The sequence below is a fragment of the Rousettus aegyptiacus genome, unplaced genomic scaffold (genome assembly GCF_014176215.1).
Source record: "Rousettus aegyptiacus isolate mRouAeg1 unplaced genomic scaffold, mRouAeg1.p scaffold_m13_p_4, whole genome shotgun sequence".
Taxonomy (NCBI): Eukaryota; Metazoa; Chordata; class Mammalia; order Chiroptera; family Pteropodidae; genus Rousettus; species Rousettus aegyptiacus.
Genome location: NW_023416307.1, coordinates 48414309 through 48432175, shown reverse-complemented (window position 1 = coordinate 48432175; position 17867 = coordinate 48414309). Strand labels below are relative to the sequence as shown.

Here is a 17867-nt window from a genome sequence, read left to right as displayed (position 1 = left end):
GTGCCCTGACGCTAGTCTGCAGGGGCCACCCTCTTTTCTTCTCTTTGGGGCGTGTGATGTGTATGTAACTGTGCATGTGGAGACATTTTCTATTTTCTGTGTCTTTGCCTCCAAAGCCTATCTGCTTCATAAAACCCAGAGAAATAGATCCTATAACTTCATCACCTATTAAAGGACCACTATCAGAAAATCCTTGTTCCCACCTAGTCCAAATCTCCCATGCTCTAGCTTAAGTCCCTCCAGGTGGGGCTGGCAGAGTCTGTGGGACTTACTCCAAGGGGCCCAGGGAAATCGCTGGGCTGTTTCAGGAGGAAAGCTCGCTTGGGGGTGTGTACACCCAATAAGGCTGTCTCAGAATCCACATTGCCATCTCTAGGCATAGGCCATCTCTCTGTGTGAGAACTTGCATAATGCTGCTCTTGGGGGGGGGGGGGTGCTGGTCCCTGCTAGTGATTTATTGCCTGTTTACTCAGAAACCATTTGTTCATTTCTGCTAGTGGGAATGGGTGGAGGGAGGTGAACATGTGTCCTCTGAGCTGCAGAGGGAGCTGGCAGGGATGACTTATCCACTCCCCCTGACGGCTGACCTTCCTTAACTCATCCTCCCTGCCTTTCTCCACCTGATGAGAAACAGGAATATAGTTCCCTCCTACCTGGGAGGCTTCAGACACATTTTCTGCCCAGAGGCCATTGAATGCAAAACTCTACCAGAAGATGAGGAAGGAGCAAAGAAGTAACACTGTGGCGTACTGCTCTGTGCTTGGTTAGCTCTCAGCTCTCTGGATTTTTGTGTTGCAACACTAAAATGTAAGTATTGTCCCCATTTCACAGATAAGAGAACTGATGCTCAGGGGGCTTAAATTGTCTGAGGTCACATAGACTTGAATAGAGCTGGGATCCAAACCACCATCTGGCCAAAGCCAGGTTTCTCAAGAGTGCATCGTGGGCCACTTGTGCTAGAATCATTTCCTTATTCAGTTGTTCCTTTTAAACAGATATTACCAACCCAGGCCCTGTTCTAGGCTCATGGGATTTAGTAGTGAATAAGGCAGGTCCTGTCTTCATGGAGCGTTCGCTATTGGGGAGTCTCAAAACAAACAAGTTATAAGAAACAAGTCAATTATTCGATTGTCTTAGTCAGCTCTGGCTGCTATAACAAAATATCATTGACTAGGAGGCTTAAACAACAAACATTTATTTCTCACAGTTGTGGAGGCTGGAAGGTTCAAGATCAAGGTGCTGGCAGATTTAGTGTCCAGTGAGGGCCCTCTTCCTGGTTTGCAGATGGCTGTCTTCTTGCTGTGTCCTCATGTGGTGGAGAAAGAACTCAGATCTCTTCCTGTAAGGCACTAATGCCACCATGGTGACTCTACCTTTAGACCTCTTCTAAACCTAATTACCTTCCAAAGCCCCATCTCCAAATATGAACACATTGGGGATTAGGGCTTCGACATATGAATTTGGGGTGGAGGAGGGGACACAGACATTCAGCCCATAGCGATAGAATAATAGAAGGTGATAATGCTGTGAGAAAAAAGAGAGCAGGATAAGGGATGGGGTGTGGGGAGGTGGTATGTGATTTTGAATATAATGGTCAAGATAGGCCTTACCAAGAAGGTAACATTTTAACCAAGACTTCAAAGGGATCAGTGTTTGGAAACTGTGCTTCCTGTGCCCATTTCAGACCTGCTCATTCAGAATGTCTGGGAATGAGGTATGGAATATGTATTTTAACAAATCGTTTATACACACCTAAATTTGGAAATTTCTGCTCCGCATGCCAATGCTTCTTCTCCATGCAAATCTGGATGTGATTTTTGGAGTTCAAGAATGAAGCTGGCATCCTGGGTCCCGGTGATGATTCCCTTTGTGATTTGATCACTGACTAATACTTAATTACTAAAACAGGCAAAATGCACTCATGACCGACTGGGTCTGGAAAGCTCTGTGTCAGTACACGGAGGGATGCTGATGTCATCTAGCCAAGGTACAACACAGGTGATTGAAGCAACACATCGGTGCAATGAAAGAGTATGACTTAAAATATTTGTGTTCTAGATTAGGCTTGACTGTGGTGATTTTGGGCAAGTCCTTTGCTCCAAGGAGCGTCAGCTTCTAGATTTACGAAGCTGCCAAAGCTTTCCCTACTTATCTCACAATGCTGCCACCACCACTACCACCAGCCAATTTGTGTATCCACCGCATTTAGCCATCCACTCATCCACCCATCCATTTACCCATCCATCCATCCATCTGTCCATCCATCACCACTACCATCAGTATCCTCATTTCATTATCAGCACTTCTGATGCTACCTATATTCAACTGGAATTATTTACTGAAAATTCCATTTCAGTAAAATAATTTGGAACATGCCTAGAACTTATTGGCCTGAAAAAACTAATGAAGAAAAACTGTACGGAGAGTAATTAACTGCGGTATTGAAATCTTTAATCTTGGAAGACCTGTTCAGTGAGGTCTAAAGGTGGGGTTTGTGCCTTTTGTCTGGGGGGAGCCAGACAAGTGGCTCGTAACTTCAGTTGCAGTGAAAGCTGCTGTAAAAGGCAGCTTCAGATTTCCCCTGATGGCGGGTGCCCAGCCCTATTAACTGTTGGCTTCCCAGTTGCTGAATCCAGCCAAAAACATCCTCCACCGTTTGAAGTGCTTATTGGAAAAGCAGATTTCATCTTGGCCAGAGCTCTGAGCAGTTCCTTGTGTGGGGTACTCCCCAGGGCTGTAATTGAACACAAGAAAGCATCGCCCTCCTTTTGGCATTCTTGCTTTCATCTCAAAGTCACATTTTAAAATTTATATTTAAAAAAAGTCAGGGAAAGGGGCCAGCACGGCTTACGCAGTCTCTAGTGCCAGAACCCCCAACACAGCAGCTCCAGGAACGAAGGCTGTGGAGGATTAGCAGGGAGAATTAGGACCATACAGTGTGGCGCAGCTTCATGCCAGGCTCCCGGGAGCTTGCAAAGTGCCTTTGAGGCTGGGCTTTGTAGAACAGGAGTCCTGAGGGTCAAATCAGGCCCCATTCACACCAGTCCAGTCAGATGAAAAATTTTAAAAGCCCCAGAAAACAGGAGGATCTACAACCTGCTTGGACACTCAGACAGGGACTAACCAGCCCAGGCAGCAGGAAATGTTCTCTTCCTAATCCAGATCCATTGTGCTGCTGGGGAACCAGCTTCCACAGACTTTTATTAACAGTGATGACCACACATGGGAGAAAACCACTGAAGGAAATGGCCTGGGCTCTGTTCTTTTTCCTCAGATGCTTCCATTTCTAGGGGCTGGGGGATGGGGAACAGGGAGGATTCTGAAAACAGTAGGTGTCTAATGGATGTTTGTTAGACAAGTTCTCATATGCAAAAAGATTATAGTTAAGGATGATACAACTTTTTTTTTTTTTAATAAGTCTTAGTAAGACCATTATCTTATTCAGAGGCCAATGTGAGACTAAAATACCAAGCTTCATGGAGAATTGAAATAACATATTATCCTGGAGAAAGAAATGCCCTTATAGTTCAAACACGCCTAGTATCTGAGGTCTAGCTGCCCCCTTGCGTCATTACCTTGTGTTCCATTATGACCCCTTGATCATTTTTAAGAATTTTGTTTATGGGAAATCATTATTATTTATGCCGCTGGTTTCCTCTCTGAATTCCAGTTCCTGCATTTATTCCTCTTTTACACTAAGATCATTGATACTTTGTGTTTTGCCAGATATAAACAAAAATTGAGTGTTTTATAACGAAGAATGTACATTCAATAAGATTATTAAAATTCTCATCCTGATTTCAGGACCACAGGAAGAAAGAGGGAAATAAATACACAAGACCTAAAACTATTATTAAATTTAATTCTCAGGCTCCTCGTGGCCAAGGAAAAAAAGGGGAGAAGTACATTTGTCTCTCTGGGAGATAAAATTTATCTTGTTTTTGAGTCTAAAAGAAATTTCTGAGGGGTTCCTGTAGAGCAATACAGTGGACTAGTGTGTCAACAGTTTTATACTGAATGCAGAAGTAGTTTTTACATGAATATTTTCTATTATGACCTTAACCAGCATTTAGGGCATCATTGTGACTAGTCTGGGAAGTGAAAGGTGATCTTAGGAGTGTAATAGAATGTACGAAACTCTAAGATAAAATTATCTGGCTTATATATCATGCATCCTTTACTTAAGGGTAAGTTTGAGTTGGATTTGGGGCAACAAAGAAGAAAGGCAAGCTACCAAAGATATAAGCCAGAATATATCTCAGGGGATTCATGAACTTCACACATGGCCAACTCCCTTCCACCATGCCCCCACCAGTGAGCAGAAAATGAATCATCTGGTTAAATCAGCTAAGACCTAAGTTTTGGTATTGGTGCCCATGTGCATGTATGCATGTGAGTGGGTGCAACTACAAGCCCTTCTCCTCCACCCTCCCTTTCTCTCCTGACCCTCAACGTATAGCCACCACAGACAAAATGCTTGGCATCCTGAAATCAGCTCCTCTGTTGGTAATTGATTTTGATAATCAGCCAAAATAGAGGATCTTTACAAGGTCTGCAGATCACTAACTCTTTGGAAGAAGAAGAGCAACAGGACAGTTTCTGAATGCTCAGGAAGGACAGGCTGTGGGTGAGAGCCTTAATTACTCCAAATAAATATTCAGGAACAGAGCCAGGCAAGCCAATAGAAGCAGGGGGAGGAATCTTTGCTCCATGGCTGCAGGGTTCCTTGTTAGACTGAATGGAGCTTCCCTCAGCTAAACAGGATTCCCAGGCCCCTACAGTCCTGTCCTTTGATGGTATTTCCCCCCTTTGGAAGGCACTGGTTTTAGAAAGCAAATTTAAAAGATTTATTCTTTTATCCCTAACGGAGGACTCAGTGTGTTTCAGGCACTGTGCTAAACCTGGAAATGCTGACAAACAAGTTTCCTGCGCCGGAGGAAATGCAAGAATCACTCCCCACCCCCATACAGAATTAGGAGCCAACGTAATCTCCATTTGATGAGAACATAATAGGAAATAAAAATAAATTCTAAAATTTTTCTTTTCTCACATTCTGGCTTTCTTCTCCTGGAACCACAGGCCATTTTCCTTTCCATGTCATAATTGTGAGCATTACTGACCCTTGGAGTAATGGCGAGACTTTGGATTAAAAGTTGCAAGTTTGGTTGCTACAAAGTCTGTTCTGAATTCCGAGAATGGGTCCTTCGCGTCATTGTGGAAGGCTGCAGCCGTGGCTGGGGCAGCTTTGTCTGAAGACTGGGTGGCCACCCAAGTGAACGATGTCCACCCTTGCACTCTCCTCTCGTCCGTGTGGTGCCCTTGTGGCCTGAGGATCAATCCCTGAGAGGCCCCTAACCAGCACCATGGGACAAACTGAGCTTCCCGGCCCACAGCCCACGTGGGGATGGGATCCACGCCCTATTCTCCTCACACCCATGCTCCGCTGAAAGAGCAGCTGGTGATTCTCAGTCTTATTTCATGAGCCCAGGACCAGCAGGGAACTTCCCAGCCTGACTTAGTAGATCTGCGACTCGGGGAACTGCCGACACCGGCAAGGGCAGAGTCTTGGTTCTGTGTTCATCTCAAAGCTATTGCCCCCAATATTTTGCTGTGGAGGCACACTGTCAACATCAAGAGGAGTGATGGGGAAGTTTGATCTTGTTCCTTTGCAATAAACGGCAAACGGTTTCTTTTCAAAACCAGTGGTTCTTAACCATTTTCTAGCTCAAAACACCTGGAGGACTTTTAGTGTGGTCCCAGGCCAGCAGCATTGGCATCACCTGCAGATTTCTTAGAAATGAGCATTCTTGACCCCACCTTGAAGTTACTGAACCAGAAACTGGGGGTGGGCTGAGTGGTTTGTGTTTTACCAAGCCCTCCAGGTGATTCCGATGTCTCTCATGCTTGAGAGCCACTGGGCAAGAATAACTCACCAAGACAGCCATTCTTGGTCAGGGACACTCCCCTGGGGCATGGGCTATAATCTCTGGAACTGGGGGTGAAGGCGGCACATGTAGTTTTAAAAAGTCCCTAAAAATATTATGATCTCTTCACCCTCTTTGAAAATCATTGATCTAGGAACTAATTATGCTTTGGAAGAATCATCTCATGCAACTGTCTGTATTTTGATAATTGTTTTTTTAAGTTTTGCACATTTTATTATACCATGGAATGACTCGTGCTCGGCCTGTAAATCTCCCTCCATAGTTGTCGACAAAGATTTAATTTATACCTCTGAGACTTAAAAAAAGGAAAACTTTCCTCTTAGTGAGTTTGGAGAATCTGTCTTGTTCAGCTTGCTGGCTAGGAGTTGGTTGAGGCAACAGCCCACCCCAGGAGGTGGAGACCCACCCTCAAACCCTGCACCTCCCTCATCAGCACAGGCAGGGTGGAGTGTGGCACCACGAACAGTCTTGTTGCTTTGCTTATCCTCAAATGTGCACAGCTCTTCTGTTTTTTTTGGTTTTTTTTTTGTTTTTTTTGGTTTTTTTTTTTTTTTATTCAGGCTTCTTAAAGGAAACAGATATCAGGAGGTTCTTATTAATTGCCTGCGACAGGGAGAAGATAAACCTTAAGTCGTTTGGTGTTTGCAAACATGGTAGACCCACTTTTTTCCCTCTGAAAATGTTATATTTGGGAAGCTGCCCTGGATTTGAGGAGATGGTGGGTATTTAAAAAGTAAGTAGAGTTTAATCCACCCATCTCACTGCTCTGCAGGTGTTCAAGCTGCTTCCACTTGCCAGAAAAACAACTAGAGGAAGAGACTGCTTCTTAGATAGCAGGTTTTCCTGTTGAGGTGGGCAGCGCCCGTGGCAGCCCCAGCCGGCCGCTTATCTGAGGACAGGCTCCACCTCCTCAGAAAGTGGTATTTCCCTTGTGGCTGCTGAGGCAGGAAGCAGGTGGCAGGGAGCTGACCCCACAAGTTCCCCCCGAGTTGGCCAGGGTTTGCCACCAACCTGCCACCAACGGTGATCGGTGCTGATCACGATGATTGCTGAGTGGCTTTGAGTCTCTCTGAGGAGTTGGGATCGGCTGGCGTCCTCGGCAGGTCCAGTGCTGGAGGTCAGCGGAGGGAGGCATCAGGGCCGGGGCCTCCATCAGGGAACAAAAGATCTGAAAGGACCAGGACTCAGTGCTTCCACTAACGCTTTAAGCAGACGGGGTCAGGAATCCAGTGGCCAAGCATGAATTCCTCACACCCACAAACCCAGAGGAGGGAAGCCAACTTTGTTATGTGACAGCCAGCCACCTGAGCCCTGACCTTCTCCTCACTAGAATGCAAGCTCCACAGGCGTGGGATTTTGTTGGCTTCACTCCTCACATACCCTAAGCATCTAGAACAGGGCCTGGCACACAGTAGGTGCTTAATAAATGTTTGTTGATGAAATAATTGAATTTCTTCTCCTTCCCTTTCAAGCCTCTTCTCAAACCTGATAGGGAAGGAATTAAAGGCCTTGTCCCTGAACTATCAACAACAACAACAACAACAAAAGATCTCTGGAAGACAGTCACCTTTCGCAGATGTTTCCAAGGGGCAGCTCCGAATGAAGAAGCGGAAGCAAGTTCCCAGTGTGTCAAATGTTTATAAACGTTAATGCGGCCAGCCTCCCTCCCGGCTTCCGGCATTCTGGACTGGAATTTGGCACGTGAGGTAAAGATACACAAGGTGACTTAAACACACGGGCCTTTACAGGCATAGGGGGAACTGCTTCTCTGACAAGGATGTGTAAAGGGTTCTGCATTGGGGGCGGTTTGGGCTGCATGGTGTGGTGGAGTCCTGGGACACCTGTGTGCAGGTTTGTGATTCTGGTTGAGTGCAATGTGGCAGGGGACTCCCTGTCCCTGAGCTTCAGGGTGTGTGGTTCTTGGAAGAGGACTCAGACCTTCAGGCCTGCAGGATGCCTGTCCCAGGCAGGACACTCTCCTCCACAGCCTCACGGCTCTTCCCTGGACCAGAAGATTCCAAACAGTTTAAAGTATTAGTAGTATTAATAGTATATTAGTAATAACAATAGGAAAACATTCCCTGGGGTTTGACTAAGCAACTGAATTTTAATAATGCTCATAAAAGTCAATGGGTCATGTGCTGTGGTTTTCAAACTTTCTCTTCTACCTATAGGTGGTGACACTTGCTCCATTGTGTCCTTGGTGGGCTTGGCAGCAAATCTGACAACATCAGGGTGATTAGGAAAGAGAAAAAAAAAAGGAATGGATAAAATGTGATACTCTACACTAATCTTAAATTAGATAAAATTGGTCATTTTACAAGGAGATCCGAGCTTAGCCCATTCTCAGCTCAGTATCTAGAGATTGAAGAGCATGGAACAAACTTGCCTGAGGTCACCTATTGGCTAAGGCAACCCTGAAACTCAACAGCCGTGACTACAAGTATGTTAGAACGGCACTGGGCATCTGGCTGGAGACCATTTATGATAAGGCTAACTAGTTTCAGGTCCTGTGATAATTTGCCTGTTTTGAAAAGTCAATTAATTATTCAATGATTCATCCACCAATGAGTGCCTTTTGAACACTGATTCTGGCATCAGGAAACAATGGTGACAAGAACCAAGATTCCTGCCTTCATGAGCTTACAACCACACTTCTTACCCTCCTTCTCTGTTTCATTGAGAAGTTAAAGACAGAAGAAATTGGTATGGGCATTGGTCCCCACATTGCTGTGTCCCACCTCATTTGTATGTCTGTGCTCTTGTCTCTGATTCTGTCCTCTTGCCATGGGTGAGCTTTCTGTGCCTGTCCAAGGCCAACCCCTCCATCTGCATAAGCCATCCACGCCCTGCTGGCTGCTCAAGGACACTGTTCCGGTGTCTCCTTTCTCTCTCATACCATCCATCTTTTCATTTTCCAATTTGACCATTCTTCATTTCTCACGTCTAAATAAACTCTCTCTTGACACCGCTCTCTTTTCCCCCACGATGGCCCCTGTGCTCTCCTCTTTGCAGCTAACCTCTTAAGATAGCAATCTGTACTTGTCATCTTCAAATCCTCTCCTCCCATTCTCCTTTGAGTCTACTCCAGGCAGACCGTCACTTCTGAAACCATTCTTGTCAAGCTCATCGGTGTTCTCATTTTGCTGAATTCAGTGACCGTTTCTTATTCCTCCTCCTGCCTGACCCGTTGGCACATTTAACATGGTTGGCCCCTCCCTCCTTGTACAGCACTTTCTTCACACAGCTTCTGGGACACCGCCCTCGTCTGGCTTTCCCTCTACTTCTGACTGCTCCTTCTCAGTCTCTTTTGCTAGCTTCTCTTTATCTTCCGGGCAAGGGAAGTACAAAGAAGAACATCAAGGTTCAGTCCTTGGAACTCTCTTCTACCCATCATTACTCATCCAACTCGTGACTGTAAATGTGACTTTTACGCTGACTCCCAAGGCTATGTCTCCTCTGAACCCACTATCAGACACGTCTGCTTGGCAGCTAACAACGTCTCTTCCAGAACTGAGCTCCTGCACATCTCCCTGCCTCACACACGGACCTCCTGTTGCTGGCAGTTTTTTCTATCTTAGCTAATAACAAGTCCAAAAAAACATGGTATCCTCTGGTTCTTCTTTTAGGCGCTCCACATTGATGGAGTCATCAAATCCTGGGAGCTCTATCTTCAAGATTTGACACTTCTCATCACCCTTATTGCTATCACTTTGGTCCAACCCACCATTACCTCTTGGCTAGCACGTTAGAACACTCTTGTTTTTTTCTGCTTCCACCCTTCCCAACAACATTCCTCACTGCCTTCAGTCTATTCTGCTTACAGTTGTCAGAGTAATCCTTTCAAAAGGTAATTAATCATGCCTCTTCCTTCATCCCTTAGTCATCCCAAAGGCCTGTAGAACCTCATGTGGTCTGTGTTCCCATTACCTCTCTATCTTTTACTGCTCTCCCCATCGCTCACTCTCTTCTGCCTGAAGATCTTTGCACTTGCTGTTTCTTCTGCTTGGAACTTTTTCCCTCCAAGATCTTTACTCAAATGTCATTTTAGTAAGGCCTTCCCTGATTATTCTATTTAAAATTGCAACCTATCCCACCCATATTCTACACCCCCCATTCCAGCTGTATTTTCTCCACTGCAGTCATCACTCTTTAGTCCAGTGGCATACAAAATCAGCGGTAGGGATGGGTAACCTGCCTTGGGACCCACTAATACAGAGGTGCATCATCCATAGAAAATCTGAAAATCATCATGAAACGCATTGAAAATTGGCCTGCTCCTTATTAGTGTCATCCACTGGAAGTTCTAAACAATGTTATAAGGTTCTCCTCCCCACCAGGGTGGGTAGCTTCCACTAACCCTCCACTGTTGAACACGCCCACCGTATTTACCTTATTTATTTGGATATTATCCTTTTCCCTCCAATAGAATGTAAGCTCCTTGAGGCCAAGATGTTTTGTCTATTTCGTTCACTGCTATGAACCTAAAGTTTGCCATATGGTAAATGTTCAGTAAGCTTTAGAGAATGAATGAATGAATGAATGAATGAATGAATGAAGCTCCCACCACTGGAAGTTATAGGAGAGTTTCCTGGTTGAATCAATGTCTAAGTGGTTTAAGCGGAAGGAACAGTAGGTACCAAAACTTGGAGCAACTTCATTCTCAGGATAGAGAGTCAGAACTCATGAGTGTCATTCACCACAAGTTTTTCCTTTATAACGTTGATGTTTGGTAAATAAATGTGTTCCTTTGTTACTAGTTGGTCAAGGGTCCATGGTGATATCTTGCAGAGGGTTGGCTGTCACTTTTAATCAGATGGCTATTCCCCACTCCTGCTGAAGAACTCCAGGCCTGGGGCGGTGAGCTTACCTTCCCACACACTGTCAGAACATTCGCTTGTCCCTTGCATTAAGTGGTAGCTGGGAGACCACTCAGGAGGCTGTGGTAACAGTCTCAGAGAGTGATGATGAGAGCCAGGAGCCATTCCTAGAGACACCTCCTTCAGGAAATCCCTACTTTCTCCTCCTTCTTCTGGGAAGTCTATACTGTGGGGGAGGAAGAAACTTTACCCTACAAATTTCTTTCAATTGGTCTAATAATTAAATCTGCATGAGACAGATTAACAAGAGAAAACAACCAAATTTAATTACCTACATATATATGGGAACCCTATAAACATGAAAGAATCAGAGATCCCCACATACATGAAAGGTTCAGGGGCAGAAAGTTAAAATGAGGTCTATATGGCATTCTGAGTTAAGGATGAGATAGAGTACCTTGGGGCTTCAGAGGTGAGGAGGGTCACTGCAGGATGATAAGAAGAGCAGATGTTTGGCAATTAGTAGTCTTCTTTGCCCTAAAATAGGTCATAAAAGTTATCTCTGATAATCTCTTATTATGGGAAAGGCCCTTAATTTAAATTAGTTTGAACTCTTGTAGGCAGTTAAGGGGGCAGGCGAAAGTTTCTCTTGAGCCAGCAGGGTCTCCATTGTCTTTAGCTCAAAATAATCTATACCACAGAAGCACGTCTTGCGGTGACTCATTCTGAACCCCTACAATACCTTTCTCCTTTTGGTTCCGTGTTCATTTCTTTATTTTAACACTTATAACATGTAACCATCTTTATTTGCTTCCATATTTGTATCTTCTATGAATGTGACTCCAAGAATAGAAATGATGCCGATTCATTTCAATAGCTGGTCCCTAGCACATAACCTGGTACACTGGAGGAAATCAATAAATATTTGCTGAATGCATAAATAACAAAGCAGGTGTTGTATAAAGTGCTATACCAATATTAAATTAATACGATGATTATTGTGATGAAACTTTTGAATGCTAATCATAATGATAGTGACCGCTACTCTATGGTGATTATGTGGAATACGGAATATATATAATATACATTTTTTTCTGTAAAGGTGATATGTTATTTAACTGTTCTGTAAAGTTGCAGAGGCCCAATATCATCCACAGTTATGCAGAGCGTGTATTAAAGCATCAAATAAGTTATAGCTTCCAAAAGGTGCGAATTAGACCGAAGACCAATTTTTTAAAAAAATTAAAAGGTGTTAACCTAAAACACTAGTTTTATATACATAGCAAATCTGAGATGTGGAGACCAACTCGTATGCCAGTGCACTGACTCATCCACAATTGGCAAGCAGACCCTACCCCAATGGAGAGAAATCTTAAAGACTTCAGAAACCAGTTTAATGAAATAAGATTTTTAGCTAGTTCAAAATCAGAGTTCAAAAACAGTTCAGTTAATATTTAAATATTGAGTTAAGACAAGATGTTGAACAAGATTAATTTTGAAACTTTCATAGAGTTTTAAAAGAGCAAACCTTTAGGCTTAAAATTAACTGTTTCATTATATGCAATGCATTTGAGCATTAAATATGTTAAATTTCATTTAGCAGATTCCTCCCCAGACTTTTAAAACCATAACCAATAAATATTTACATATTTCCCCCTTCCCCAAGCATTTCCCCAGGTGCACACAAAACCACTCATTTTGAGGTCCTGTTGCTCCAGATTAAACAGGTTCTTCTTCCAAGAGAGCAGCCCATAGGCCTGCTTCAGCCAGAGCAAGGTTTCTGGCCCTTAGATAATTTCACTACCTCTGGTTGACTGAGCAAGGCTGAGAACCTCTTTATGGAAGCCTTCCACTTCCTTCCCAAGCCAGCCTGGAAGAAGGGGCCAGGATCGCGTCATCCATGCTGGGCCTCGGCCCACCTTATTTGAGGCCAGCTCACCAGAAGTGTTTTAAGTGCATTCCAACAGTCAAACCACCATTCTTTCTACCATCCCAGGTGGTGGGAAAACTTGTGCAGCAACTCAGGAAGGCCACACTCGGCCTCCTTGTGTTTCTAGGACAGCATCCCTTCAGGTTGAACAGACTGAGTGTCATCATCAGGACTTGGAGAATATTCGCTCCTAAGGAAGGAAGCTATCATCTCTGAGATGACACAAGTGGAGACAGTGTCGTGGAGGAAATATGGGCTCTGTAATAAATCTAGCTAAAAGTAACCTCGCAGGGCAATCAGGTCATAAATTCTTAACTGGGCAGGTCATGGCAGGTAGTCACACACCAGGGCTATAAAAGGTTTGTCCTCAGCTTAAGCAAGCCCTGACCATTGTTTTTGTGCATCTAGGTTAACACATCTTTGAATTGCTTCTTTTTCAGACCCCTCAGCAGAATAACCATCCTCAAGAGAGCACATAATCTTGACTATCCTATAATCCAATCACAGAGATTTCCCAGTCTTGCCTTTTCCTATCTTCATGTAATCTTCCTTAGGTTCCTTCCTTAATTCCAAATGTATTAAAGAAACTGAAAAACTCATTCTCTGGAGCACCTAAGATATTGTTTTTAAGCATGTCATCAGTTTGGCTCGAATAAGCTCTTATAAAAATTCTTTATGGGTTTGGATGTCCTTACATTGATACTGTATAACCTGAAGTCTATGGGCTGGGAGTGTGACCTGCCCTCATCCATGCCCCATACCTGCTCATACACAAGTGCCCAAACACCTCAGCATCTTTGGGTAATTTCAAAGTCCATTTTAGTCTCAATTAGGACTCAATTCCATCCACTGGAATATCTACGTTCTCAGTGTATCCACTGGGTTCTTATTCCTTTTTTTTAAATTAAAAAAATTCAGAATGAACTCATGGTCATTATAGAACAATAAGGAGGACATGTAAATAAAAGAAAATTAACAAATTAACACTAAAAAATGAAAATATATACATATCAAAGAAAGTGGTACATCCAGATCGGTTATTAGGCAGCTCTGCCAGAAATCAATAAAGCAAGAAAAAGACAGTGTGCTTCAGAAATTCCCATTTCTTGCTTCTTTCCTGTTTTCCTCTGGAGACCCTGGTACAACAGCTGGCATGCCATAACCAGCGGCATCGCTAGTGTCCAGTATGAACAACACAGAGGAGAAGGAGTGTCCTGACCTGTTTGGAAGGCCACAGTTGGCCACCGTCCTACATTTTCCTACATTTCTCCTCATTGCCTCCAGGAGTTGCCCTGATTAGGCAGTGGGCTGGAACCTGGAGTGAGGTTGCCCCATCCCCAGCTTGAACTGCTGTCTGCTCTACTCTGCAACAAATCATCTGCCTCATTTCTACTCTAAGTGAGAAGCAACAAACAGTGTTCTTTTAGGATCGTGGCAGAATGTGTAGCTGTCTCCGCTGTCCACGAGTTTGTGCTTCCCACCTGGCAGGCCCAAGCTCTTGTCTGATGTTACCACGAGCCATCTATAGCAACTAATGGACGCGGCCTTCTAACTCACCCCTAAGGGGCACTGAGGAAAGGAATGGAGAGGTCTTTGGTCTTTTGGGAAGTTCCCTGGGGAAGCTGTGCTCTCATTCTAATGTTCTTTCACCTGTGTCCTGTGGGTGCTGGTCAGAGCCTCTATGAGAGAGGAGTATGGCAATGGTTCAGTCTGGAATTGCCCTCCCAGCCACCCAGAAAGATGTGTCTATTCCCATTACCCCTCTGGCTTCCCACAAAATGGCCCATTTGGCTTGTCTTCATGTTTTATGCCTCAGAGCAGCTGGGGATGCCTTTGGGTCATTCTCCAATGACTCAGGATTTGCTTCTGTGGAACAGCAGCTCACCAGCCAGCTGGGAGGGCTTGTCACAGGCTCTGCAGGTCCCTCCAAAGAGGCATCTCCTGGGAGAGGAAGGAGCAGTGGGGTGGGAGTCTGGAGCAAGCTTTCTCTCAGGGAAAGGCATCCACTGAGACCTGCAAGGCCTTGTGTCCTGACTCTCTCCTCCCCCTAGACCTCAGCACTTCAGAGGCACTCTCCAAAGCAGCTGCCATTGAATGCAGTAGGCTCCATGCTCTCTGATGGCACTGCAATTATGATTTAGCAGCACCTACCAGGAGAGTTGTGTCACATACATTATTACTCACCCTCAAAACTGCTTCTCTTCATTTTGCCCAAGAAGCTCAGAGAATATGTTTGAGGTGACACATTGGTCTGTTTTACATTAAAATTCTGGCCCTGGGATGTCCCACTCCTGGTCGTGGTCAGCCAGGCCTATTCCTCTGGTGTCAGAGGAAACAGACAGCAGTCAGGCCAGAGACCCTGGTCTCCAGGGCTGGGATCCTGTAAACGTGAGAACTCCTGGCGGCCATCCTTCCCTCACTTTCAGGGCGCTGGAACCCCTCGATCCCAAGGAAGGGGATACTCCCAGGGGTGGTAGTATCTTCAGGGGCAGATCCCAAGGGGTTGGGGCAGATGAGGCGCACTGGAACGGGGGGTGGGGGGGTGAGAGGGTGGGGGGAAGGTTGGTTTGGGGGTGGTGGTCTCTGTGCGGGGGTGGGGGGGATTTCAAAAAGGGAGAAGACGGGGTAGGGGAGGAGGGGGAGGGCTGGGTGAGGCCAGTAAGTGGGCAGTGGCCAGGAAGGGTGGCAGGGTGGGTCGTGGACACCGCGGTGCAGACAAGGGGCGGGTTCACTGGTGTGGCCGATGAGCCTGTGATGAAGCCGGGCGTCTGGGCCCCCTTTGTTCTGGGAATGCCTTTTAAAAAGCCCCTTCCCCAGCCCCCCGGTGGGGCTATCAGGGGCAATGGTCTGCAGCGCGGTGGGCCACGTGGAACGCAGTCTTTAGAGAGGTGGTTCCATTCACATGGCGGTGGGGAAGGCTCCGGACGCTAGGCACTGCGCGCGGGGGTGCGCACAGCTCTTAGGGGTCAGGTGGTCAATTTTAAAACAACAACGAAGATTGAAAAAAAAAAAAAATCTCTCCACTGCAGAAAGGCGCAAATCTCTTGGGCCTGCGCATCCTTGGCTCATGGCCCAAGTGGCTTCTCTGTCCCCCAGTCTTCCACCTGGCACGAGGGGAGTGGGGCTCGCTCGCAACTGTGGGATGCATAGCCTCCCTTCCCTGAATGCCACTGTGGCACATTCCTGGACTTCGCAATTATTGGGAAATGAGAGGATCTTTTCTTCCCCTCTCCCGCTTTTCCCCTCCCTTCGTGTTTCTTCCAGGCATGGAATTATCTACTTCAGCAGTTCAAAAGACATTCCATTCCCATGATGAAAATAGAACTGGTGGTGTTGGATGCCATAGCCTTCTTTCTTATAGGAAGATTCGAACTATAAATCATAGTAAATGAAAATTTAAAATAGCATTTCTTTGGGGGTACTTTGCTTATTTTCAAAGTGCCACTAACAGCTCTGTTTCTTGATGTTCACCAAATAGAACCCACCTTAGATGCTGAGCTGACGATTTTAGTCCTTTAATACCCTAACGGAAATGGATTGAGGAGATTCGTTTTGAACTCTCTGTCTTAGCTTTAAATGCCTTAAATCTGTCACTGAACAGAGGCTGCCAGATTTTAAAACAGAAAAAACTATCACCTCGGCAAATTATCAGCCTATCTGTCCACCCACCCGTAGTGCTCCCCTTCCCTCCTTTGGCACAGCCCTCTCCTGCCTTACATCTGTTCCAGAAACAGTGACACATACATCGGCTTACCCAAGGCCGACATATCAGTGTAAGCCAGAATATCTGGCAATAGTTGATCAAAAACACTCTCAATAACGTGTAGTCCAACAGGAGACAATAACTGGATAAGAATGAAAGAGCAGGGGGAATATTCCCCCAAGAGAACAAAATATTTGAAAAGTTTGAACCCATCTTTAAACGAAACCTTCTCAGGCTTTTTCATCCCTAATGTGTTGCCATTTACACTTGGACTGGAGGATGGAGGGGTATCTTATTAAGTAATTATTTCCAAGAAGGGTCATTTTTAGCTTCTCAAATCATGACTCTGGGATGTCACATTGCACAGGTATTTTTCACAGCTCACCAGCTCTGATGGGTCTGACAGTATTTAAGCCTGCCCCAGAGACGAGCTCAGGGACATGATGATTAGGGGATTTCTGAAGGAAGCACGGTGGCAGGGACAATGGGCCAATTACCAGCAAAGCCCGCGGTCTCCCTTGGAGAGGTTAAGGAGGAGAGCACTCGGCCTTTGAGCTACCGTGTCATCTGTCCTGAGGCTTAATCAAGTTATCATATCACCCCGGTGTCTCCAGGCCTCCATCCATCGATTTGAATGAAGACAAAAATTTGCAGACAAATTTCTAGCAGCAGGAAGTTGGTGCTCTCCTGCAAGGCTGGATGAAAAGCACCTGTAACCTTGTCGGCCTCATCCAGCTCCTGCTGGGAGCCACTTCACGCTGCAGCCTGCTGGCTTCAGAGCCTGCCTGTCTGCAGGAGCCACGGCTGAGGGGGAGGTGCTATTCTGTGTTTCAAGAGAATGCGCTGGAGCAGGCCCAGCTGTGGCCAGGATAGGACAATGTGGCCAGCTACCTGTGAATGGGTCGGTGGACACTGTCGTCTTCCTTTTGATATTGGCCTGGAGTCATATTTAAGTTAAGACAAGTCTGGCCTGGAGAGACCTTCATGAAGGCATGAAGGGAATACTTGTGTCTCTCCCTCTCTTTTGCAAGAGTGAGAGGCAGGGAACTCTTCCAGAATGTTATCAAGGCCAGACCTCTGCTCCTCTCAAGGCTGCATTTCCTCGTTTGTGAAATTCAGGAATGTTATAATTTATATCTAATCTGCAAAGTAGAGGGGAGAGGGAGTTTGATGTAGTGGATCAAACAGTGGTTGGAGGTTATGAGACTTGTGTTGGAGGCCTGGCTCTATGACTTGGAGAAATGGCTTAGTCTCTTTTAGTCATAGTTACTGCACTTGTAAGATGGGGGTAATGATCCAGGTTGTTACCCATTTCATAGGTTATGAGTAAATGTGATGACAAATGCTTATCCGTAATGAAAAAAACCCTCTAAAACCACATTACTAGTGCCTTTAAAGCCCTTCCAGTCATTGGTGCTCTATGATTCAATGGGATAGGAGAAAAAGAGATTATTAATTAGCATTAATAT

At 45.3% G+C, this 17867-nt stretch overlaps 1 long non-coding RNA gene across 1 annotated transcript; it reads left to right on the top strand.

Annotated features, from left to right (window-relative positions):
* Positions 1 to 523: 523 nt before the first annotated feature.
* Positions 524 to 7818, top strand: LOC107505876. Its single transcript, XR_001595800.2, has 3 exons — positions 524 to 807; positions 6506 to 6678; positions 7418 to 7818. It is a non-coding gene; the product is annotated as an uncharacterized LOC107505876 (long non-coding RNA).
* Positions 7819 to 17867: the final 10049 nt, after the last annotated feature.